The sequence below is a fragment of the Triturus cristatus genome, chromosome 2_1 (genome assembly GCF_964204655.1).
Source record: "Triturus cristatus chromosome 2_1, aTriCri1.1, whole genome shotgun sequence".
NCBI classification, from domain to species: domain Eukaryota; kingdom Metazoa; phylum Chordata; class Amphibia; order Caudata; family Salamandridae; genus Triturus; species Triturus cristatus.
In genome coordinates this window covers 652,712,782-652,738,888 of record NC_140581.1, presented here as the reverse complement: position 1 = coordinate 652,738,888, position 26,107 = coordinate 652,712,782, and positions in this window count along the sequence as shown.

Below are 26,107 nucleotides of genomic sequence, written 5' to 3'. Positions count from 1 at the left end.
GGAACAGACATGGGAAATCAGCATGTTAGCAAGACACACCACAAAGGCATTAATGGAGTGGTAATGTTTTCTGTTTCTATAGGCTACCTCCTGTGCCTGTGGTGGTACCAAAGCCACATGTGTCCCATCAATGGCCCCAATTACATGAGGCATCCCTCCCAGGGCATAGAACTCACCCTTGACACCTGTCAACTGCTCACGAGTGGGGAAATGGATGAAGTCATCCAGGTGCACCAACATGGCTTCTATAACATCATGCAGGACACGGCTGAACATTGCCTGGGACATGCCACCGACATCAGCTATGGTCAATTGAAACGTGCCGGTGGCAAAAAAATGTAGGGCTGCCATCACCTTCATCTTGGGGGTCAGAGCTGTAGGATACCTGTGTTGTGGTTGGAGGTGTGGTGCAAGCCAGCGGGTCAAGTCCTCTATCAACTCTTGGGAGAAGCGGTATCTGCGTATGCAGTCATGTTCACGCATGGCATCCAGGTCTGGCATTCGTCTGGGGAGAGGCGGTGCCCTGCAGAGATATGGAAGGAATAACGAAGAGTGGGTACATTACCACACCAATTTCACTGAGGTGAGCACATGTTCAACAGCTAATAAACATCTGCTTAATACAGAGTCTGTGCTGTGCAGTACATCCAGGACACGTAGGCCAGCCAGTTGATACTCCTACGAAGAGCCAGCCACAATAGTTGCATGGCAATGTTGACGTGACATGCCATTAAAATAGCTGTGGGCCAGTGTAAGTGAAAAGCCAGACACATTACATGAGTGACAGACATCCACACATCAGCATTTGAAGGATGTCATCTCATACAGACAGCTGGCGGGAGTCTAGACGCACAGGTCACATGTCATCTGGAAAAGGACAGATAACACACATTTCCATGAAGGGGTACATGTCAAAAACTGATGACACAGACATTGAGAGGACGCAGATATTGCCTCATGTCAGGAAGTCATCTTCAAACCATCATGACACATGTAACGTGTGAGTCCACATGTGGCATGGTGTGCGTATATGTGTGTCATGCACATATGCACACAGACACATGTTGGATGCTGCAACAGCAGATGGATTTGACGGAACACCAACGGAAAGCTCATGGGAACACATGACACACACATGACATAGTCACATCGTGGCACGCTGGGAGTCACATGACATGTGTAATTATCCATGTACCTGGCATCAGGGGACAGTTGCGGGTGTTGCTGACTGTGCCATACCAGTGATGCAGTGCTTGACACGTGTGTCGTACATGCACACATGTGCAAAGTGTGAAGGGGAAGTGTGCCACGTAGTGCCCCATCACACATGACATGTGTAAACAGCTCATCACACATCTATTGTGCCACAACATGAGGAGACATGTGCCACATCACTGCCTGACACACCTAGGCCCTGCACATGAAGGACTGCACTGACAATGACGATGTACAGCCTTGTGCGAGTCTGACACCTCCATTCCTTTCGTGTGCGCCTCCTATCACCAGTGTAAGCTGTGAAAGGCAGTACACGCGCTCTGAGGGCGTGTGTAGGGCCAGTACTCACGCGTGTACGGGCCGTATACGCATGAGTACGGGACGTATCACTATAGTTGGGGGTACCGTAGGTCCTAGTGATACGGCACGTACTCAGGCGTGTACAGGTCGTACATGCGTGAGTACGTGCCGTATCACTAGGACCTACGGTACCCCCAACTATAGTGATTCGGCCCGTACTCACGCGTGTACGGCCCGTACACTCGTGAGTACGGGCCTATCACTAGGACCTACGGTACCCCCAACTATAGTGATAGGCCCGTACTCATGCGTGTACGGCCCGTACACGTGTGAGTATGGGCCGTATCACTATAGTTGGGGGTACCATAGGTCCTAGTGATACGGCACGTACTCAGGCGTGTACGGGCCGTACAAGCGTGAGTACGTGCTGTATCACTAGGACCTACGGTACCCCCAACTATAGTGATACGGCCCGTACTCACACGTGTACGGCCCGTACACGCGTGAGTATGGCCCGTATCACTGTAGTGATGGTGCCCTAGGGGTACGTGTGAAACGCGCCGTACCTGTGTGGGGATTTAAGAATTACAATGGGGACACATGAGGGACAAGTATTAGGGCATAAATGCATGCTGGTTGTCATGGATACCGAGTTTCACGTTCAAAATTTAACATCATGTGGTCTGGAAAAAGCAGTTGGCCACATTTAACATTGTTGCAAAGTGGTTGTTGACTTGACATGATGCTGCAAAATTGAAAGATGCAAAGGCTGTCACTGGTGTATGTTTAAAGGGATTGGAGGAAACGTAGGATGCAAATGAGTCTGACCAATCACTCTGTACTCCTGTAAATGAAATAGGCCAGCAAGACAGATATAAGGCAGCCAGAACCCATGAGAGGGCACTTGCCTGCACGACATGTCAGTCGATACCACTGCTGCTGTATTGTCTCCCTCTGGCACCATGTCAAGGACTGTGGAGAGGGCCCAGCCTTTCACCCAGGAGGAGAACCAGGCCCTTCTGGATGTGATCCTCCCACAGTACCCCATGCTGTATGGTCGACCAGGGGAGCAGGTGAGTGCTGACTCCACTACCTTTACCTGTGCACCTTTATTGTGTCTGTCACTTCTGGCATTGTGGCCAGGTGTGACAGACATGCAATGTTGGTTGGAGTGGGTCCCGGGGGGGGATGGCTTATGTCTCTCATGCAGGGCTTGATGTAGTTCATGTGTGCACTCCTCACTTGCATTGTGCTTACTGTGACATTCACAGCATAGTGCATGGCACATTCCGCCAGCCTAAACCTCTTGGGCATTCTTGTTCTATTGTCCTGCGGTGATTCAGTGGTCACCCCGGTGTGACAGGTGACTGCATCCACAGATGTGTGTGAGAGTTGAGTGGAGCTGTGGTGAGAGTGGTGAGAGTGTCCAAATGATGTGTACCCCCCCTGGACATTGATCTGTGTGAATGTTTCTTGTCATGTGGGTGAGTGTCTATGTGGAGTGTTGCACCACAGATGCATGGAGGAGGCAACTGCTCAATCCATCTGATGTGTGAAGTAAGCCGTGCTGTGTGTCTGACTTGCTGAGCTAGCCCCATACCTGTGACCCCCCCTGGCAAGTGGCACATGTGCAGAGTGAGGTTTGCATCCACTGTTGCCAATGGCAGGTGATTGATGTGTGCCAGTGTGTGTCTCTGTACTCTGCTGAGGTTTTGTCAGTGGCCTGGGGCATGTGACTGACTTGCGGTGCTGTCCATCAGCCTTGTGTTGCTTGGGATGCACAGTGTGTGCCATGATCAGGGATTGTTTTGCACCCCTCATGCCACCTGTGCACTTACTATGCCATGTAGTGCGTTGGTGCGTCCACAGTGGAAAAACTCCCCATGACTAAGGTGCTATTACTTGCCAGCATACTATGCCCTGTTCAACAAATCAAAGATGTTCCAATGTGTGTCTCTGTGACATGGTACAGGTGTAGTGATGTTGTCCCACTTTGTCATACACACAGGTATCCCCCTACCACAAGGGGAAGATCTGGAAGGATGCCGTCAAGGCCGTGCAATCGGTGGAGGGTCGCAGGCGGCGCCTGCCACAAGTGAGGAAGAGATGGCAGGACATCCGGTGCTGGACCTGGAGGATCGCCCGGGTCATGCTGAACGACTCACCTCCTCGCCAGCATGGCGGGCGCCGGCGCCTGACCCACCAGATGCGGCGTGTCCTGGCGGTGGTCTTCCCTGACCTGGATAGGCGGATACAGGAGTTACAGCAGCAGGAAGGGGGTAGGTACATGTGTGTTTGTTGTGTGTCGCCAGCTTTTGGATCTGTTCAGTCGCCTGGATACATTGCCAAGCTATATATGTGCAGTGCATATCCTGTTCCCCAAAGTCAACCTGTGCTGTTCTTCCTTACCTGGTCTGTGTGTTATCACTATTGCACATGGTCATATAGGCTGCCAGTCTATCAAGGTGCACACTGCTTTCAGCATCATGTGTGGGGGTGGTCTGCCTGTGCCCTGTCCTATTCAGTCATTTGGGGGTGCATAATTGTTGGCACTGATGCTGATTCTCAACATAGGGGTGTGAGGGTTCAAATAAACAGACTTGCAGCATGCATTACCAATGTTGTGGCCTCAGACATGATGTGCATGAGTGGGACATATGCATAGTGCCGGGACGGTTGCTCCTGTTACAGTCAGCTCATTCCAGGACCATGGAGCAGTGTGCCCACTACAGTCCCCTGACACAGCCTGCCCTCCTACTCATGTGTGTCATCCAACACTGTGCACATTCACTGTGGGTTCATCATGGCTCTGCCTTTGTGGCATTGTTCCCTGGCCTAGGTAGTAGTTTTCACATGTGTGATACATTTGCCCACTGGACAGGGATACACCAGTTTGCTTGTACATACTCACACTGGGCAGTGCCTGTGTGGCTATTCACAACAATCTGTTGATGTTTGATTGTGACCAATATGTTTTGGCAGCCCTACAAGGTGATGTTGTGTTAATGAAGCTAGTTTTCAAGCACAGTTATTGTAACCCTGAATAAGAGGTGTCACTTCTTGATCGGTATCAGTCACATTGACTCAGGTATGGGTGGGTGTGTGCGGGAGGGGCGTACATGTTCAACCCTGATGTTTCATTGCCAGTTCTGACTTGTGTGTGATGATTCTCAGTACAGAAAGTCATCGTGCAGTGCCCCCGTGATGTTGGCCAATGCTTAATGTTCGTGCTTCATTGCCTGTGTCAGTTTGTGACAATCATGTATCCTGGTTGTACATTTTTGCCACCTGTGTGTGGTTCAGATGCTACACAGTTGTGACTTTGTGTGCTGACATCTGTGGGTACATTCTGGCTTGCCATGAGGGGGAACCCACAGTACAGCTAGGCTTTTTTGCTAAACAATTGCAGGCCCATTAGCTTATGCATTGTCCTGGGTGTGGACATGTGTGCCACTCCAGATGACAGTCAGTAGGTCTTATGTGTAGCCAACTGTGTAATCAGGTGACGGATAGCCATGTGACAAATGACATTATTCAAGTTGTTACTCAGAGAAATTGTCCCTTGCCAATCACTACACCTGTCAACATCGCTCAATGTTTCATATGCTTGATGTTGTTGTTTTGTTGTGAAGGACAATAATGTGCCTGCATGACAGATGTCACCCAAGGAAGTGCACAAGACACCACCTTTACACTTTCCTGGGAGCCGCTGGCACATTTTAAAGTAAGGCACAGTTTGAACAAAACTTGTTTAGAGTTCATACATATCCATGTTCCCACAGTGTGGTTGCATTTGGGTTAGTCCTTGGTTGTTGCCGATACCAACTTACGAGTGTCAAGTCATCCAGACCACCGTGGTGCCATGTATATGTACTTACTGATACCCCATTTCTGGCTAACAGTGGCTTATTTGAATGAGTCTGGCAGCTCAGACAATGACTGTGTACATGTAGTTTGGTGTGCACCTCCTTGTGTGACTTCTGTTATACAGACACATGTGTGTTCTGTTCACAAAGTGGCACAATCACACATTCCAGACATGTCCATTGTGTAAAGGGTTGTGATTCTCCAGGAATTACAATGTATTCCTTTGGGGTTTCCTAAGTACTCACAAGTCTCAGAGTGTGGGGACACCTTCTGCATTGGCATGTGGTATTTGGCCTTGGGTGCGACATTACTGTTGGGTTGACAGTGAAGAAGAGGTGGCATGGCTTCATAGTCTTGCTGTGCTCAACTGATCCTAGACACTATCTTCTCAGGATCTTGGGATTTCAAGTTATTTGCTGTTGTGTCCTAATGTTCATTTTTTCAAAGTGGCATGCTGGGTCAACCAACTGGGGAGTGCAGGGCCAACATATGTGGGGAGTATTCTAGATGTTACTCATGATGCCTTTCCTGTTATGCACTGTTGCCTATTTTGTTTGGACTCATGTGTCAGATGTATACAGGTGACTGATTTTTTCCTGTCTCTTCACCTTGCCCACAGCATCATCAGAGGACACCGGGGGAGATACCGGCGCGGACGTGGAGGAGGGATCGAGCACTGGTGCCACCACTGCTGAGGAGTCGGCGGAATCTAGTGGCACGGAGGGCGAGGGGAGTGAGGCGGAGGACCTGCCCAGTACCAACACTGACTACGAGGCTGACGGGTCCGAGGCTGAACTCCCTGAGGGAGGGGAGGCTGCTCAAACAGCTGGCAGCATCACTCCATCCATCACCGCCCCCTCCATTCCCTTCACCGCCCTCCCACTTGCTCGGGTCCCTTCTGTCCGTGCTAGGCGACCACATGTCTCCTTCGTGCCAGGCACCGCACCCCCTGCCCCTGTCTCCCCTGCTGCCCTCGCTGCCGAGTCTGTGGACATTCACCGGCAGTTGCAAGTTGGGCAGACATCGATCCTGACTGTCCTCCATGGCCACACCTGACTGATGACCCAAATGTTGTCATACATGGAGGGCATGTCATCAGCGATGTCTGACCAACGGATGCTGCTGAGGTCCCTGGACTCGTCACTGACGGCAGTAGTGAGTCACCTGCAGCGCTGCGTCCCCCCCTACCCCTGCACCATCCACAAGTCCCACACCCATGCCTGTCCAAAGCACACCGAGACATCCACACACACACACCCCACCAGACACAAGCAGCACACCACCACATAAGGGCAAGGGCACACCTCCTGACACGCACACTCAGGGGGAAGCAGGCACACCCACTGGGTCTGGGGCACACAGGCAGGCACGCAGCCACAGTCCTCGTACACATGACTCACTCACCAGTCCCTCCGATGTCACTCCCCTTGGCTCCCGTGCCCCAGATTCGGAGAAGGAGGCCCACTTTGCTGGGCTGGGCCTCAGTCCCACTAGCTCACCTGGCCGGAAACGGTCAAGGCACTCCATGGGTAGGGGAGTTAAGTCCCCCAGCCTGTCCACCACCTCCCCCAGTAGCGCTGCAACCCATCCCTCCGATCCCCCCCTCCTTGGGCCTGTTGTTTCTCCGGGTGCAGGGGGGACGCTTGAAGAACTGGCAGCAGTGTGCAGCGCCGAGCTCGCCTCCACCCTTGGCGCTGCCCCACCCCCTGTGGTGGAGTCGTCTGTCCCTGCACCCACCACACCTACCCTTCCCCCTCTTGTCCCTGAGGTGCCTGGTCCTTCCCCACATGATGCCCCCCCCCCCAGTCGACGACACTGAGTCTTCTGTTGTGCAGACAAGCCAGGGGAGACGCATGGCCATGTGTCCCCACCCAAGGACTGATGATATGGACTGGCCATTGGCCTTTGTGAATAGTTTTGTTTACACATTATTATTTTCATGCTGAATAAAGCATTTTCTATTTTCGTTAGAAAAGTCTTGCATTTCAGGTATTGATGCTGATGCTGATGCTACAGGAGTTGGGGTTGTGGGCATGTATTATGTTTCAGGGAAATGTTGTAGTCTGCATCTCATGGGGTGGAACCTGGTATCTGCGTGCCATCACAAGGTCTCTGCAAAGAATCTTTGGTTGTGTCTGCTCTTTGTGTTTGGAGACATTGTCCCTAGGAGTGTTCCTTCCTCTGTGGCACCTGACATCTCCCCTGCAGGGAGTTGCACAATTGTTGTGTTACCCTGTGTCTACATTTCCTTTGTTGGTGATGGATCCCTTCAACTCTGGCCATGCCTGCTCAGCAATGTCTCTGGCTGCATCGTCTGTGCCATCCTTGGTACTCACTGTCCTTTTGTATAGAGTATTTTGCCATGCCTTAATGGAGAAATGGTCCCTTTTCCGCACAATGCATGTGTGTAATCCCAGCCTAGCACACATATGGGACTTGTTCTGCTGGGTATTTGTACACCTGACTCACAATTGTGGGCATTGTATCTGTGGGAAGTCCACCCTATTCCTTCCATGACAGACAACATCTTGGTGGCTGGCCCAACACCTGTACATTCCTATCATTCCTGGGATGTGCATGACAATGTGTGTTCCCTTTGGCTCTCTTAGTTTAGTAGGTAGTGACATCACTATACAGTCTTGTGGCATGATCTCAGTGTGTGTATTGTGCTGCATCTGCCAGGGGTGGGTATGCATGTGTTATTTGTCCTCACACCCACATGTGGTGTGTCATGCAGTGGGGGAAGGACATCCATCCTCCTGGGAGTGGGACACTGCTGTCAGTGATGTGTTGTTATGGCACTATCATCATTGTCCAAAGTTAGGGATGCGTACATACACCCATGGAGTTGGGGTCATCTGATAATGATGTACACCCCCCCATGTCTGTGTCCACTGCTGGGAGTCCTCTGCACCCACCCCATGTCTATGTCCACTGCTGGGAGTCCTCTGCACCCACCCACATGTCTGTGTCCACTGCTGGGAGTCCTCTGCACCCACCCACATGTCTCTGTCCACTGCTGGGAGTGATAGGCACCCACCCCTCACATGTCTCTGTCCACTGCTGGGAGTCCTCTGCACCCACCCCCATGTCTCTGTCCACTGCTGGGAGTCCTCTGCACCCACCCCTCACATGTCTCTGTCCACTGCTGGGAGTGATGGGCACCCACCCCCATGTCTGTGTCCACTGCTGGGAGTCCTCTGCACCCACCCCTCACATGTCTGTGTCCACTGCTGGGAGTCCTCTGCACCCACCCCCATGTCTGTGTCCACTGCTAGGAGTCCTCTGCACCCACCCCTCACATGTCTCTCTCCACTGCTGGGAGTGATAGGCACCCACCCCTCACATGTCTCTGTCCACTGCTGGGAGTCCTCTGCACCCACCCCTCACATGTCTCTGTCCACTGCTGGGAGTGATGGGCACCCACCCCCATATCTGTGTCCACTGCTGGGAGTCCTCTGCACCCACCCCTCGCATGTCTGTGTTCACTGCTGGGAGTCCTCTGCACCCACCCCCATGTCTGTGTCCACTGCTGGGAGTCCTCTGCACCCACCCCTCACATGTCTCTGTCCACTGCTGGGAGTGATAGGCACCCACCCCTCACATGTCTCTGTCCACTGCTGGTATTCCTCTGCACCCACCCCCATGTCTCTGTCCACTGCTGGGAGTCCTCTGCAACCACCCCTCACATGTATGTGTCCACTGCTGGGAGTCCTCTGCACCCACCCCCATGTCTGTGTCCACTGCTGGAAGTCCTCTGCACGCACCCCTCACATGTCTCTGTCCACTGCTGGGAGTCCTCTGCACCCACCCCTCACATGTCTCTGTCCACTGCTGGGAGTGATGGGCACCCACCCCTCACATGTCTCTGTCCACTGCTGGGAGTCCTCTGCATCCACCCCCATGTCTGTGTCCACTGCTGGGAGTCCTCTTCACCCACCCCTCACATGTCCCTGTCCACTGCTCGGAGTCCTCTGCACCCACCCACCCATCCACTTGCGCACTTGCTGTGGTACACTGCTGTCCTGGGCATACACCACCCCCAATTTACAGCTGATGTGCTGCACCAAGCCGTACAACTACATCCGTGGCGTGTGTACGCCTTGTATCCATCATGTGATGGGGCTGTAGGGGTATGCGTGGTACGGCCCGTACACATGCTCTGGGGATGTGGGTATGGGCCGTACCACCATTGTGGCGGTGACGTAGGGGTACGCGTGGTATGGCCCGTACCCACGCTCTGGGGGGCATGGGTACGGGCCGTACCACCATTGTGGCAGTGATGTAGGGGTACGCGTGGTACGGCCCGTACCCACACTCTGGGGGGCGTGGGTACGGTCCGTACCACCATTGTGGCAGTGACATAGGGGTACGCGTGGTACGGCCCACACCCACGCTCTGGGGGGCGTGGGTACGGGCCGTACCACCATTGTGGCGGTGACGTAGGGGTACGCGTGGTATGGCCCGTACCCATGCTCTGGGGGCGTGGGTACGGGCCGTACCACCATTGTGGCGGTGGTAGGGGTACACGTGGTACGGACCGTACCCACGCTCTGGGGGCGTGGGTACGGTCCGTACACGCGTACCCCTTCATCACCACTGCTATGGTGGTACAGACCATACCCACATGCTCTGGGGATGTGGGTACGGGCCGTACCAGCATTGTGGCGGTGACATAGGGGTACGCGTGGTACGGCCCGTACCCACGCTCTGGGGGGCGTGGGTACGGTCCGTACCACCATTGTGGTGGTGACGTAGGGGTACGCGTGGTACGGCCCATACCCACGCTCTCGGGGGCGTGGGTACGGGCCGTACCACCATTGTGGCGGTGATGTAGGGGTATGCGTGGTACGGCCCATACCCACGCTCTGGGGGGCGTGGGTACAGGCCGTACCACCATTGCAGTGGTGATGTAGGGGTACACGTCGTACGGCCTGTACCCACGCTCTGGGGGCGTGGGTACGTGCCGTACCACCATTGTGGCGGTGATGTAGGGGTACGCGTGGTACGGACCGTACCTACGCTCTGAGGGGCGTGGGAATGTCCCGTACCACCATTGTGGTGGTGACGGGTATGCGTCCACGTCCACTTCCGTTGTGGCGGGACGTGGGATTGGTGGACACGCCCCCCGAAGTGACCAGACCTTGGAGGTAATTATTGTGCAGGATATATTTGTTTTTTGTGGGGTGTTGTGGAAATTTAGTTTATAACTGAACATTATCTGCGCCATCTTGCCTCTCCCCAGCGCCACGCACAGCGAACGCGCGGCCGCCATTTTAGGCACCCCACTCTCTCCCCCGTTCATTGTCGATCGCCAGCGCGTTCCCCTGGCGCTGCAAGCATCCCCCGCGCGCCGACCACCCCCGCTCTCTCATACACGGGCCATAAACCCTCTCCTTCTGCGCGACCCTGCCATATAACCACATCCCATGCCTGACCAACATCCCATACATGGTCATGCATCTCTTTGATAACCCCCTTCCTCTGCGCCCCGTTGTCCGAACCGATCCCAGGCCATCACCTAGCCCTGCGGATGCAGTTTATTACCCCTACTGTAAGGGAAACACCCCACATCAAAGGGATTACAGTAGATCAAGGCCCCTACCCCCTGAGACCTGGCCGGTCGCACACACCCCCGGGAATTGGCGGAATGTCCAGCTGTGTGATAGCCATCTCCTACTGTGGATAGGGTGGGGACTTCCACTGTAGATATGTGTGGGAACGAGCTCGAAGTGGGGATTCCGAGGATGTTCTTTCATGTTCCAAGCGATCTCAAGAATGTGCCATGTATGATAAACCTGCAATAAAGTCATAAACGTGTGTATAAGAGACCAGGTCTCAGAGATGCAGTTAGAGCACCTCGTGACGATACCTTGCTGTCTGTTCTGATGTGTTCTGCTCTGACGGAATAAAAACTTTGTTTCCTGCCTTCCAGTCTCCGGCGCCTGCCTCTTTCATTGGTAAATTATCGAATGGTATGAGAGGCGATTACCGCCGGGCAATACTTGAAGGGTTATCGACTGAAACTGCCGCTACCATTTAACAATTGGCGTCCCAAGCGTGGGGCCCATCAGCGACACGTGGATCCAGTGGGAGAGGTCCCGACGACAGAGTGAACGACTGCAACGATCGGGAGAGCTCCTGCCCAATAGACCCTCGTCTGGCAGCCGATCATCCGAACTTCACTGGTTCCGAGCAGACCTCTCTCGAGTGATCTACGGTCCTGACTGGGAACCATCAGGAGTGCCGCGGCAAATACGGAAAGTAGAGGACGATCGGGCGCTGGAGGCGGAAGACGAGAAACTGTCCACGCGGTCCGGGTAAGGTCGTGAAACACGAAAAATTGCGAAATAATTGATTGGTTATCTGAAATACTAGTATTGCTCATTGATTGTTCTCTTTGAGATATTCGCTGTCTACAAACGGGGAGGAGTAGAAACTCTCTCTCTCTCTCCCTTTGCAGATAGTGAAGGGTAGGTAACGCAGACTTTTGTCCCCGTTGTAACCCGTCGTGCCTATCTTTATCTCCCCACTGATTGATTGTCCGAACATTGATTGTTTTGAAGAATAGTGCTCTTTGAGATATTCTCTGTTTGCAAATAACGTAGAATAGAAATATTCTGTCTAGTCTTTGCAAATAGTGAAGGGTAGGTAACGCAGACTTTTGTCCCCGTTGTAACCCGTCGTGCCTATCTTTATCTCCCCATTGATTGATTGATTGATTGTCCGAACACTAGTTGTTCGATATTGGTTCTTTGGAGGTATTCTCTGCTTACAAATAACGAGGAATAGAGATATTCTGTCTAGTCTTTGCAAGCAGTGAAAAGATAGGTAGTGCTGACTTTTGTCCCCGTTGAAACCCGTCATGCCTATCTTCTCCCCACTGATTGGTAGTTGGTTCTGCCCGGACCGCTTATTAGGGGTGAACCATCCGGCTCCTCTGGAAGGCACCCCTAATAAGGACATGTTCACTAAAATACGAACTAATCGCCGTAGTTTATAGCAAGCTATGGCATAAAATATACAAAGGGGGACCCCGAGAGTCAGTGGCCACTGGTAGGATCCTTTTTTTTGACCCTACAAAACTAAAGGAACGCTAGGAAATAGCCCTTTGTAGGATATATGGAACTAGGGGAAGGAACCAAGCTCACGGTCAAGACGGCCACGAGGTAGCCCGGCCCCATCGCTCTCACTGCCTAAACATGTCTGCCCTACCACCCACCCCACCCAATAGACACAACCGGAAGTCCGTTGATACCCACCATCAACGTCACCGAACTTGACTAGGATCACGCGCAATTGGACAATGCCATTTTCCGATTACACTAACTAGATTGCAAATATGTACAACACTCCAACAAAGTAGCATGGTTAAACATTTTAATAACTTAATAGGTATAACAACATTCCGACAAGATGAACAGGTTAAAACACGTTTTTAACAACTATTTACATGACAGTCTGCTGCGACCTGCATCCCAAAGCATGTACGTCCACGTGACACCGTCCTCGCCTCTCCTTCCTCGAAGTTGCAACATTGGCATGTTTTGGGCGGTCCTTTTAGTCGGTTTTGGGCTATAAAAGCCATGCAAAAATCCATTGACATCAGTGGCGGACGACTGTGCGAATAGGCCGGAGGCTGCACGAAGCGCCGAAGCTCTGGCAGCGCCAAGGCGGAGTCTGCCACGCCGTGCGGATCTTCCCATTTTCTTCTTCTTCCTTCAATAACGAAGGGTGCCCTGGCGGGGGGAAGCGACGCGGACGGGCTTCCCCCGCCTCCCCAGGTGGAGGCTTACCAGCAGATGAGGGCACCCCAACCATTCATTCGCCGTCCGGCTGAGTTGGTGCCCCTGCACTCGACCGCCGGACAACCACCCAAGCACGGGTTCACCAGGATTGCCACTAGCACCCGACGCGGGGAGTGGGCCCCCGCAGCCGAGTAATCGGGGACCCACCCCGGTGGCGATACCATCCAAACTGCTGCTGTCGCTGCTACTGGACCCACCCCGGTGGCGATACCATCCGAACTGCTGTCATTGCTGCTGCTGGCCCCTCTCCGGTGGCTGTACCGAAGAGCTGCTGCTACTGCTGCCTTTGGACTCCGGCGGTCGGTTCTTCGGATCCAGGCCTAGCCCACCGTGAGACGATTCTGGACTCGAAAGCTTGTCTGCTTGGGCGTGGGCCCCACCCTTGACGAAACGCCCCCTCAGCTTTGCAGAGTCTGTGGGAGTCATTGGCACTCGACTCCCGCGGACTTCGGGTAGGGACACACCGACGCCATTGTTCTTTGCCCCGGGCGGCAGCCACCTTGCCTCCGCTTGGTGCAGTGAGAAAGACTGATTCAAGACGTCGGCGGAAGAACCCGCCTGCTGCCCCGCCCCAAGAACGGACCACGGCATTGCTACTAGATCGCGGTGACGCCATGCTGACGCAAGCTGACGCTAACGAAAGTTCTCGAACTACCGAAAGGAATTCTGGTCCAACAGCTAATTCATGGAAAGACTTAGACTGTACACTGGCCCGACCTCGCCCCAAAATGGCGCCGATGTAGGAGAGGCCTACAACTCCTTGTGGCGTTCCAGTCACGTGGCATTTGCGTTAAAAGGATATGTATGTGATGTTCCCACACATGATGAGCAGAGGGACGGGAAGGGTACTGACCGAGCATACGTACAACCTTACTGATTGCTGACCTACCCATTTTTATTTTTTTAGCTAAGATAGTATTGCTCATGATATTCGACGCCTCTCACGCCGTGGCCGGCCTGAACGGTTGTAGGCCCGTATTTGTATACTGACATTGTTTTAAATAAAGGGCTTCTTGAAAGGATTACTGAATCAGTGTCATGACAAATCATATAGGTTGATAAAGATTTTTCTTTTGAATAAGTGATTGTTACTCCCAAGCAATAGGCAACAGATAATGCAGACCCCATTTACATGAATCTTTTTGATTAACGGAATTTGTGCCCGTCACACCTGTCTTTTCCAAGAGTTGTCGGAAAATAGTCAACCATAAGCTTAAGGTGTATGCCGAATGAAAGGTAGGGTATCTTGCACCATAATACACGTCCGATTGAGAAATGCATGCACGACCAGGGAACCCGAATTTAGGAGATGAATGAAATAGAGCATCTTTGTCTCGGACAAAAAGAATAATAGGTCTGTGGTATTACCCACTCCTGCGGCTAGCCCGGTACGTGGTAAGTAGAACTTTTTCGTGTCTACGCGCGCTAAGGTACCTTGAATAATGCACATCCCCTCCCCTCTTTTTCCCCTCTATAGGTCACGACGAAGTTCCGACTGAAGAATGGAGTGGGCATGGACCGCACCGTGTTCAATATCAGGAAAAACATAGACAAACGTTGTGGGATAGTGCGTAAAGTGCAGACCACCATTGGGAATATGAGAAACTGTATGGTATGATTGTGCGTGTGTGCTACGATTATAAGGTATGAATGTGTATGCATTTCATGCTTGGGTCACTTGAAGAGAGCGTCACCGTATGATCGAAGTGCTCGTCCATCGATCAAAGGGAGGAGAGTAAAAAGTCCGACGCCCCCCCCAAGATAAACTACAAAATACTGAAAATACGCAGCATGCATAGGAAAGAGGACAGGAAAGGAGAGGTCCCCATACTCAACGTAGCCCTGAGTCTCCGTCTTAAGTTTCTGCGCTTCATGCATGTACTGTCACACCCTATCTGGTATTTGTGTGTACGTGATCACCGAATTTATGTCTTTTCCCCGCTTGTGTCTTCTTACATAGAACAGACCCATGCCACTCCATGTTGTGTGTGCACCAAGTGGCCTATTATCATACCCATGTCTCTCTCTCTCTCTCTCTCTCTCTCTCTCTCTCTCTCTCTCTCTCTCTCTCTCTCTCTCTCTCTCCCCCTCCCTCACTAAAGGCTTTCTTGCCCTCTTTCTTTTTGAATAAAATTAATGACACATACCTCTCCGGTAAGTGTATAATTGGCCTGAAACACGGTGGTGTTCGAACAAATTGACAGAAACAAAACGACCATACTTTACCACGTTACTACCTCTCCTTTCTGCAAATGTTGAGCTTAATTGGCTGAGAAAGAAAGGACAGGTAAGACGACTGATGTCTCCCAATCTGGCCCTCATCACGGGGACTATATGTCAGTGGTTTTTGTTTTTAGAAGACACCATCTCCACCGCCCAGAATCACCCCCGCCCAATTACCCCGAAATAGAATGTCTAAAGCACCCCGTTCTCCCAAAGATAACCCCAGCCCTATACTAGCCGTCTCAGAGTATTTCGAACGAAACAGCTGATGACCTTATTCTCTAATAATACATCGCCTAAACTGATAAAGGGTTACCTATTGTCTCCAGCAAAAATAATGCTTAGCTTATGTTCCTCCCCGAAATGGATACTCGTGAACGCATGACAGTAGCACCTCGCACTCTTTCATAAACTTAGCAGTCCTAGGAGGAAAATATGTATTAACAAAAACTTGTGTTGAGATGAACGAGTCTCTACCGGAGAAGCCGGTTCGAATTTTTTTCAATAGACCAGAAGGTTAACAGATGTCAGGCTTCTTGCAACGATGATAGGACGCAGGAATCGACACCTAGAAGGCCAGACGATGGACAGGGACACCCACAGAAACCTGCACCACAGCAATGATAATAGATTGGTAACACGCACACTAACATCAGAGTTAATAGACACCAATCATACAGCAACCGATAAAAGCATTTCCGCACCTACTCGGTGGTTGGGAGAGAGGATGAAGTATGTAAATGTCTTCCCTGCCAACTCTCTAAGATTTTTGTTTCTTGTACCCATTCAAAGATAACCTGCGGCCATCGGAAGAGAGGGGTCGGACGTGACGCACAGCCTGGCTGCGGACCATGGAACATCTATGGCATCGACCAAGGGGGAAGCATCGAAGCAAAAAGGGCGTGAGACGAGGCACCATTATCAGGATGATAAGCGATAGAACGAAGGGCTATATCAAGGCCCCCTGCTCACTGACCAGCGTGCCTGAAGTCCCAACCCATCGGGCCCGATTGATGGGCCCAGTGCTGGAAGATTCTGCTCTCCTTGGTCCGCATTTTGATCCGATCCCACTCCACCCCCTCTTCCCTCGGCATCCCGAAGCACGTCACACCCTTCTCTCTCTCTCCCTCTTTTTTTATGGATTATGAATTAAACTTAACTACGGAAGAACAAAAAGCAGGTACCCTGTCTCAAAGTACCTATGATGAACTGTGTTAAGGAACAGGACTGTGATCGGAGAACAGCGAATAGTCACACCCTGCCACGTGAGAAATTGGATTTTAGCTGGACCTTAGCTCCATCGCCGGTGCTCAACAGTGCCAACGAAAGAAGAACAACAATAAGAGCTTACCAGTGATGGCTCTTTATAAAAGGACACTGGAAAGAAGAACCCATGTTAAGTTGAGAATCCTCTCCCAACCACCTTTTTATATTAACTATCTTCCTATCGAGTTTTTATGATGTTGCATCAAATCACTTCCGACTGTACACTGAGAAGTTAAGACAATCTAACTTTGTATAATGACATTCATACAACACCAGCCATGCACACGACTATACTGACTATTTTCGATCCACACGAAGTCTGGGCCTTAAGTAATGTACGAAATATCCCTTGTTTTGCCAGAAACATTTTTTTGCTTTACAGTATCCTATTTGTGCTCAAACAAGCTCCCCTCCTCCTATTCCTGGGCCTGACATGCGGCGCAGCTGATGTAATTTTGTATGTACTACCTCCTCGCCTACTTCATCAACTGTATGTAACCATGTACAAATGTGTCAGATTACTCCTGCCTGCCCTAAAAACTCTGTATCTTTAAGAAATGTATGAAAAACATTAACGGTATCATAGCTGAAGGGTTAACGAAGATGAGTGTCGGCCAGGCAAGCTGGCGAGATATGTTAAAAGGGAGGACTGTGGAAATTTGTTTATAACTGAAAATTATCTGCACCATCTTGCCTCTCACCAGCGCCACGCACAGCGAACGCGCGGCCGCCATTTTAGGCACCCCACTCTCTCCCCCGTTCATTGTCGATCGCCAGCGCGTTCCCCTGGCGCTGCAAGCATCCCCCGCGCGCCGACCACCCCCGCTCTCTCATACACGGGCCATAAACCCTCTCCTTCTGCGCGACCCTGCCATGGAACCACATCCCGCGCCTGACCGACATCTCATACATGGTCATGCATCTCTTTGATAACCCCCTTCCTCTGCGCCCCGTTGTCCGAACCGATCCCAGGCCATCACCTAGCCCTGCGGATGCAGTTTATTACCCCTACTGTAAGGGAAACACCCCACATCAAAGGGATTACAGTAGATCAAGGCCCCTACCCCCTGAGACCCGGCCGGTCGCACACACCCCCGGGAATTGGCGGAATGTCCAGCTGTGTGATAGCCATCTCCTACTGTGGATAGGGTGGGGACTTCCACTGTAGATATGTGTGGGAACGAGCTCGAAGTGGGGATTCCGAGGATGTTCTTTCATATTCCAAGCGATCTCAAGAATGTGCCATGTATGATAAACCTGCAATAAAGTCATAAACGTGTGTATAAGAGACCAGGTCTCAGAGATGCAGTTAGAGCACCTCGTGACGATACCTTGCTGTCTGATCTGATGTGTTCTGCTCCGACGGAATAAAAACTTTGTTTCCTGCCTTCCAGTCTCCGGCGCCTGCCTCTTTCATTGGTAAATTATCGAATGGTATGAGAGGCGATTACCGCCGGGCAATACTTGAAGGGTTATCGACTGAAACTGCCGCTACCATTTAACAGTGTGAGTTATGTTTCCTGCCCCTTGCACCCCCCCTTTGCCCCTGGGGGTTGTTCTGACCTTCTGCGGCGTCTGCATCAGTTTCTGAAGACGAGGTCGTAGGCTATGAGGGCGGGGATGACGCGTAGGTTGGGGTCCATCGCTGTCCGTCACGTACCGGTGCTCCTTGTTCGCGTCGTCCTCAATTTCCCGGCAGTTTATGGCTCCCATAAAAAATGCTACATACGGAGTGACGTAGGCACGAATCGTACTTGCTGGTTCGTAAAACGCTGCCTGACTCCGTCCGGATGTCGCGTATGCGCCGTCCAGATTCAGATTTGTATGTATTTTTTTGCCGGTCGGTCTTTTGTACGACTCGTACGGAAATGGTATTTCTGTGCGAATCGTACTTGCGAGTTTGTAAGGTGTTTTTCCCGGGTACGAGTCGGACAGAGAAAACGCTCCGTACGACGATTCGTACACGGGTTTTACCGGATCGGAATCGGCACCAAAATGTTACAGCATTTATCCTTAAGTATTAGATATTAAAAGGCATTCACATCATAAATTGGTTGTTGCTGAAATAAATACCACATTACAGAGGATAGATTGGTGCTGGCTTGAAAGGCATAGAAATTGACGCCGGCTGGTCAAGAGCACAGCTGGGTCATCTAGATTTTAAGTTAATGCAAACCTGGTATAAAGGCGTGCATTACAGACTGCTGATTTTAAAAGTTAGAAAAGACAGTTTCATTATTTTGGATAACAGAGAAAAAGATTAAAAGTAGGGATTTTCTTAATGCCTTTTTACATAAGTACATCTGTGGATCTGGTGGTAAAATAATCACTGCTCTTTAAAAAGTGGCGCAAACTATTTTAGGTCTAAGTAAAGCCTCTGTGCTTAGGGTTATAAATGAATGTATTTAAAGGTGATAGGAAAGGAATGAGGCTTGCTTTTCATATGTGGAACCATAATAAGGGTTGGTGATAACTATTTAAAAAAAAGGGAATTTTGATTATATGAAATAAAAGTTTATTATAATAAGTGGAATACAATCGTTTTTTGATTTCTATAATGCCTAAATATCGTATTGTGAACTCCTAGCATCAAAGTTTACATTTGAGAAGTGCTTTACAACAATGGGTGGAGTAAAATGTGAAATGTCACTTTACCCAGGTGTACAAAACTCATTTTTTAAGGGTGTACCTTATACATTTCTGATCCCCCACCCCTGGGATATCTAGGGAACGCCCTGGGGTCCCTAATATGCTAACACATTGTAGGTTATTCATTTTTGAGTGCCCCTACTACCAAAGTCGAATTTTGGCAAAGTTTACTTTTTAAAAGCAGTTCTGCCACTCAGGGCAGTTTTCAAACTGATCTCAGGCTTCAGTAATTACACATGCAAGTATAGAACAAGCAGCTGACCTCTATACTGCAAGAAAAGCACACCACACACTGCACGCAAATGAATATAAGTATAAAGAAACCAGCAGAAGTTATTATCCTACCTCTAAATTACTGGCAAACAGGAACGGAATAGGACTGCTTTTCAGCTGTGAGTTTCCATAAGTTGCGTTGAATTGGAAAAGCCACATGCAAAGCCTTGCACAAAAATCGAACACCTGGTAAGGGTTAAAGGTTGAGTTCTGCATTTAGCAGCCTAGCAGGACTACGGGCACGGTTTGATTTGACACTTCAGCCTCTGAATAAATTCTGAAAGATGAGATGATAGCGCAGGGAGAGAAAGAGAAGCTTTGCTTACTATTTTTGGCAAAAGCAAGTTTTTGTGCAGGCATTGAACAGAAGGAAATATAGTGGTATATGTGGGCCCTGATTAGAGCATAGCTCTGCCATATATATAAAAATAATGCTTTTACTTTAAAGATCACTGTGCAAGGGCTGCAATACGGAGGCAATGGGATTCAGTTTGCATTCATGCGTCCTCATGTTACACTAGTACAATTGCTAAAGGAATTGGTGGTTGGTAATTAATGTTTTCTAGCTAGCTCAATGTGCTATTTACCTCCTACAAGTTTGTTTGTATCCAGTTGCTACAAATGGGGGTAGATAGTGTCGATAGAAGGTAAACCTATTTCAGGTTTTCCTACTGTCGAAATGGGGGAAGGAGGTTAGCTCCTCTGCAAATTAAGGGTAGGCAAATTTATGTTTTCTCTCTCTTTTTCTCACTCTCTTTTGAGCCTTTCTAAATTGTCTAGGAAATAGCCATGAGACATTTAATTGGCTATTCAGTAATACTGTTTTAAAATTGTTAGCATTAATAAAATGATTAAAAAAATACGTCATGTTACTGCCCATCCTGTCTGATGAAATTATGAAAGGATGAGTAGTCTAGATTGCTGTACCCTTATTTGCTACATACAGTTTTGCAAGGGAATTGCTAGTCCTTTATTAGTTAGTCTGTGTAATTCAGCTGACAGCCCTTATTAGAGCTGGTGAATATGATTTTTTCCTTTGAAAAGGATGTTGCATAGTCCACATCGTGAAAAGTAGAATGCAGAAGGTTTCTAATGTCAGGGAAGACGCCCATGTGATCCTCAGCAAACATTTTTGAAGGAAAATATTGTTTTATAGGAGTTTGTTTGTTACAACATGTTCTGCTGGAGAAATCTATGGACCCACTACGTTGAGTTTTTTAGTTCTTTATGTAAAAAAAATCCCTGTTAAATTAGCAGTTTTAGATTTTCCAGCTGCGCCTATAATATGAGAGCATGGTCCTAAGCGTTCAATATAGGTGTCTTTATGAAAGAAAAATCATTTTAGAAGTGTCTGCAGTCCTGTACAAGTAGTGAAAGGTTATGATTTCTGAAACACAAGCTTATTGCTTGTTCTAAGAATTTCCTTTTCTTGAGGTTCTTCAGATGAATAATATAGGAATACACAAATGTAAGGATTTAGAGTATGTCTGTATTGTTTTTCTCTTTTCCTCAGAATTTAGTCACTGAACACACACTTCCTTAGCTGCTTCAAACGGTGTAATAGGTTCAGGTTTTTTTACTCTCAGATAGATGAAGTGGTTCTTTGGTGCCTTGCTAATATATGGGGTGCCCCAAGGCTAGAAGGTATTCTGAGACTATCCTCTCTGTTGATAGATTATTTCTGTGCCTTGTCTAAAGACCTTATCCTCTGTCCACCAATAGATATTTACTGCCTTACAACCATTGCCAGAGGGGCCCGGACATCAAATCCAGCCTGAGGAGTCAGCACCAGTCTAGCTTGAAGCCAAGGTGAAGGGAACCAGCACAGGCATTGCTGGCAACTAGGACCTCAGTGAAGGTAGAAAGCCGGAAGCACTGGGATGTGAAGTGTGTACCCCTGCCACTGTCTTGGGCGAAAGACGGGGTCACAAATCAGAAAGGAGAAATCGTGGATCCAGTTTTTGATGCCCAGCTGAGAGAGTCACAGACCAACAAGGACGGCAAGGAGGCTTTTGCTTGAGGGGACCCCCTTTGAAACAAGGGTGGCTTCAGGCACTTCAGCATCACGCCCCTGAATCCTGGCTATGAAATAAATGAAAATGTACACCTTTGTTTGTTGATCAAGAGATACCTGGGCATACTGGATACAATCTGTGGCCCGAACAAAAGAGCACTGCGCCAGCGGAGCAATACAGGAGTTTGGGAAGGACTTGAGTTTAGGGTACAGGTGCTGTGCCTTTGGTGCCTGTTAGATAAAGTGAAGAAAACTGGTGCACTGCCTGAGACACTGGACAGGATCGCTGAGGGCATTTGCCCCGGAAGGTGATTGCCCTATCCTGAAAGAAGAAAGTTTTCCCTTGAAACTGGGCCGTGATTTTTATAGAGTTGCGCGTTGTGCAGCTCCACCGTGGGAACAACCAGAGCCTGCCTGTGAGGCTCAAACAGACACAGGGAGAAGACTCCCCTCTGGCTGGTTGTACAGCGGCTTCAATTTCCCAAGGACTTCTTTTTGTTAGTAATATACCCCTTCAGTCGTCCCATTTTTGAGGAGGAGCAACCCTTTGCGGCTCCTCGTCCTAATTCTCATGGCCCTGTATGGTCCTCCTGGTCCCCTGCAGCCAGGATTGTTTTTGTAATAATATGTCTGACTGCTTTAATATTTGCATTAGGAATAGTGTTTATTCTGCAAGAGAAATGTTCTTCTGAGCAGTTGACAAATGTTACTTTGCCCTCCTCCTAAAGTATATTAATTGATACTCTAGCCCTCATAAAAAGAACATTGGATAAGTTTATTGAAAATGTTTTTTTAGATATGTGTTATCCTGATACCTGTGTGTTAATTATGACCCAATCCTCTGTTCCCTTTGTACTCCTGCTTATACTTTATATATGCCCGCTTAATATTTAGAATGAGCAATGCCCACATAGCAAGGGATTAGAATATTGATGAATTTATGAGAATAAATGTGCAAAATATTTTCTATGTTCCTTCTAGATCATGGGAATGTCTTTAGCTCATTCTAAAAGGACCGTCTGTTAAAGATTGCATGGTTTGCTATTAGTATGAGCTATAAGCCATTTTGTTCCTGGTAGCCATTTTAGTTAGCCATGTGCTTTCTCCCTCTTCCAGAGCCTTGCACATGCTCAGAAAGACCTGTAGCTGCCAGAATGCACCTGCTCCTATTATAGAACTGCCAGGCTGTTCTAACTGATGTCAGCAACTCAATTACTCCTCCTACTTGTTGACTGTGCATTTTCTGTATGACCATCTATGTGTGTAACTCTTCTCATGTGTACTTGTACCGCCTCCTTTTGAGCCCCTGTGTGGGTATATAAGGACCCTGTTCTCTGTCCTCCTTGGAATGCCTCCTACAGTGGCCTGAGAGTACTCTGGGACGCAATCTCCCTCATGTGAGGTTAATAAATATGTTTTCTTGATATTACAGCTTCTGTGCCAACCTTTTCTTTATTGGTTTAAAGGACTAGGTGTATTAGTGAACCCCTTAGAAGGCTTTTATTTCTTCAGAAGAAGCGTTAGCACATGACTGGATTACCAAGAAGGAAGGAGAATTCATAGTGAATACCCACCCAGTCATACCCTATCTTTGCACAGTCCCAAAAATCCATAAATCACTGGAAAAACCCCCAGGACGCCCAATCGTTTCTGGGATTGGATCAATTTTGGAGCCATTTTCAAAATTTGCAGACGTTTTCTTGCGCCCCCTGATACAAAAAAACAGCACCTACTTGAAGGACACGAAGGGAGTACTTTACCTCTTTCAGTTCAACCCAACATACAATGTCCTTATTGGTTTAGATGTGGAGAGCCTGTACACGAGCTTACCCCACAAAGAAACCCTAGACATCATAGAAGAGGTCCTCTATGGAGCAGAATGGACCTACCATACACCAAAACACCTAGTCCTTGAATGCTCCAGGTGGGCTTTGATGGAAAATTACTTTCGATTTGAGGAACTTCTGTTCCAACAACAGCACTGGACCAGCATGGGCCACACCTTTGCTCCAAGTGTGGCGGATCTATATGTGCACCACCTGGAAGAACACAAAATCTTGTGCGATAACAACCCACACCACCAAAAACCTTATTGAATAGAAAAGGTACATCGATGATGTCCTCCTAATTTCAAACGGTAATGAATCAAAAACCAATGACTTCATTGAGTGGCTAAATCGACAGGACACCTACCTGAAATTCACTCACACCATGAGCAGATCAGAATTGGTATTCTTAGACCTAAACATCTACGCTGCAGAAGGGGCTCTCAAGACAACAAAACATTTTAAACCAACTACTAAGAACTGTCTTCTTCTATACAACAGTTTTCACCTGAGACACCTGAAAGAGAACCTCCCCTTTGGACAGTTCCTCAGGCTCAGGAGGAAGTGTTCAGAAATGAAGGACTACAAAGCTCAGGCCAAGGACCTATCCCAAAAACTCCAAAAGAGAAAATATGCAATGACTATAATCAACAAAGCCAAGAAAAGAACAGCAAACAATCATAGGGACGCCCTCCTTGACACATATGAGAAGGAAGACAAAGAGAAAGACAAGAGACCCATATGCATCACAACCTTTAACATCGCATCAGACAGGGTTACCAAGATAGTCAATTAACATTGGCGTATCCTCAATAGTGGCAAATTGAATATCCCAAAACCTATGTTCTTACAAAGGAGAGGGAAAAACCTCAGGGACATCCTAGTACACACCCGCCCAAAACCTCCACTCAAAAATGACAACAACCAACAGGTGATTAGTACACTACCAACAGGCCATCACCCATGTGGTAATTGTAGTGTGTGTCACTTAACTACTACCACTAAAAAGGTGACCTTCAACACAGGAATAATGTGGGAATTATGAAAATTCACCACCTTCAACACCGCAGGGGTAGTGTACATGATCATGTGCCTTTGCGATCTACTCTATGTGGGCATGACCACTAGGAAGGTCAGCACAAGGATATGTGAGCATCGTAGCAACATCAGATGCCACAGAGCCAGCACCAGAATGACAGCACATTTCAACGACATGAAACACACTCCAAACGACATGTGTTGGGTAGTGTTAGAGCACATAAAACACTGCCATAACCTAGAACAGAGGTTATTAGAAAAGGAGCAAAGATGGGTGTATAAATTGCACACAGACACGGCAAGCCTGAATGACAATATTCTGTGGGGACAGTTCAGTAGATGAACCACATTACCCATATATCACACATTCAGTCCCCAACCGTATTATCACCCTGGACAAATGTTTTGAATAACCTTGATAATGCATCTATAACATCCTAGATACTGCATCCTTTTTGTTCGTTTTGTTCCACCTCTATCTTTTTCAGACCCAAAATCAGAAACTCATGCTACCAGCAAGGGCCAACTGGTCTCATATCCATCATGACCGTTGTGCCACCTACACTGAGTGAACACTCGTCAAAACTGAGTATCACTGTGCCCTTTATGAACATTTCTCCTACAAGTGGACCCCCACGTGGGCCCTTATGTTTAATTTCTAGATATATATATCAGCTTTTGCATCATCCTTTTGTATCCAATATGGCCCCACAATGAGCCTCTCAGAGAGACCAATTTTTGTTTTTTGTCAGTCTAACAACCATTTTATATTTATTTTATCTTATTATATCTTTAGTATCTTGTTTCTGTTTTTTATTCCAGTATTACACACTGACCTTAGCATTTCTTACTGTCCTAGACAGCCAGGCGATACTAGGAGGAGGTACTTATGATTAATGATTTCACCCCTCCAAGATGGCCCCGTTTTTCGCTAAGAGAAATGGCCGATTTTCCAACACACTCGGCCCTGCCATACTTTGGTTTTATGACTGATTTTTTGTTGCCTCATTTAACTTCCCGCGTTATCAATTTGATTTCTTGATAATCTTGACAACTGCACTAGTACCTGCCTCGGTTATTCTGCAGGGGCAAGACCGAGGAACACTCTCATGTCCTCCCAAGATGGCCCGTGTGTATTGCCAACAGTAGCGGCCATCTTGGTTCTGTTTTAACTTCCACAGTCCAGTCAAACTTGGTAGACTAGCATGACTGGGCTTTTTCATTCCTATTTAAACTGCACCCGGAGACAGACATGCTAAGATGCGGTCCGCCCGGGTGCCAGTAGGTGTTATTAGACGGAGGTGTGCTTTGACGAAGTAAGTTCTTTTTCCTCAACATGTTCTTCCGGACATTTCAAAGCACTATTTTTTCTGTTCCTTTGAGCATCTGCCATTCACATTATGGGCAGACACAGCAATATGCTTTGCTGGTAGTTCTCTTATTCTCTTCTCTTTGCTCACTGTTAACTACAAAGCTCTGTATCTCTTTAGGGGATGACTACAAGCCCCTCTACCCCGGCAGACCATGAGGCATAGTATTGCCAAAGCATAAGTATGTTCCAGAAGTTTGGAGAACATTACATGTTTATATGTTGTATGTCATGTGGTGTCCAGTTTTTTCACAATTGT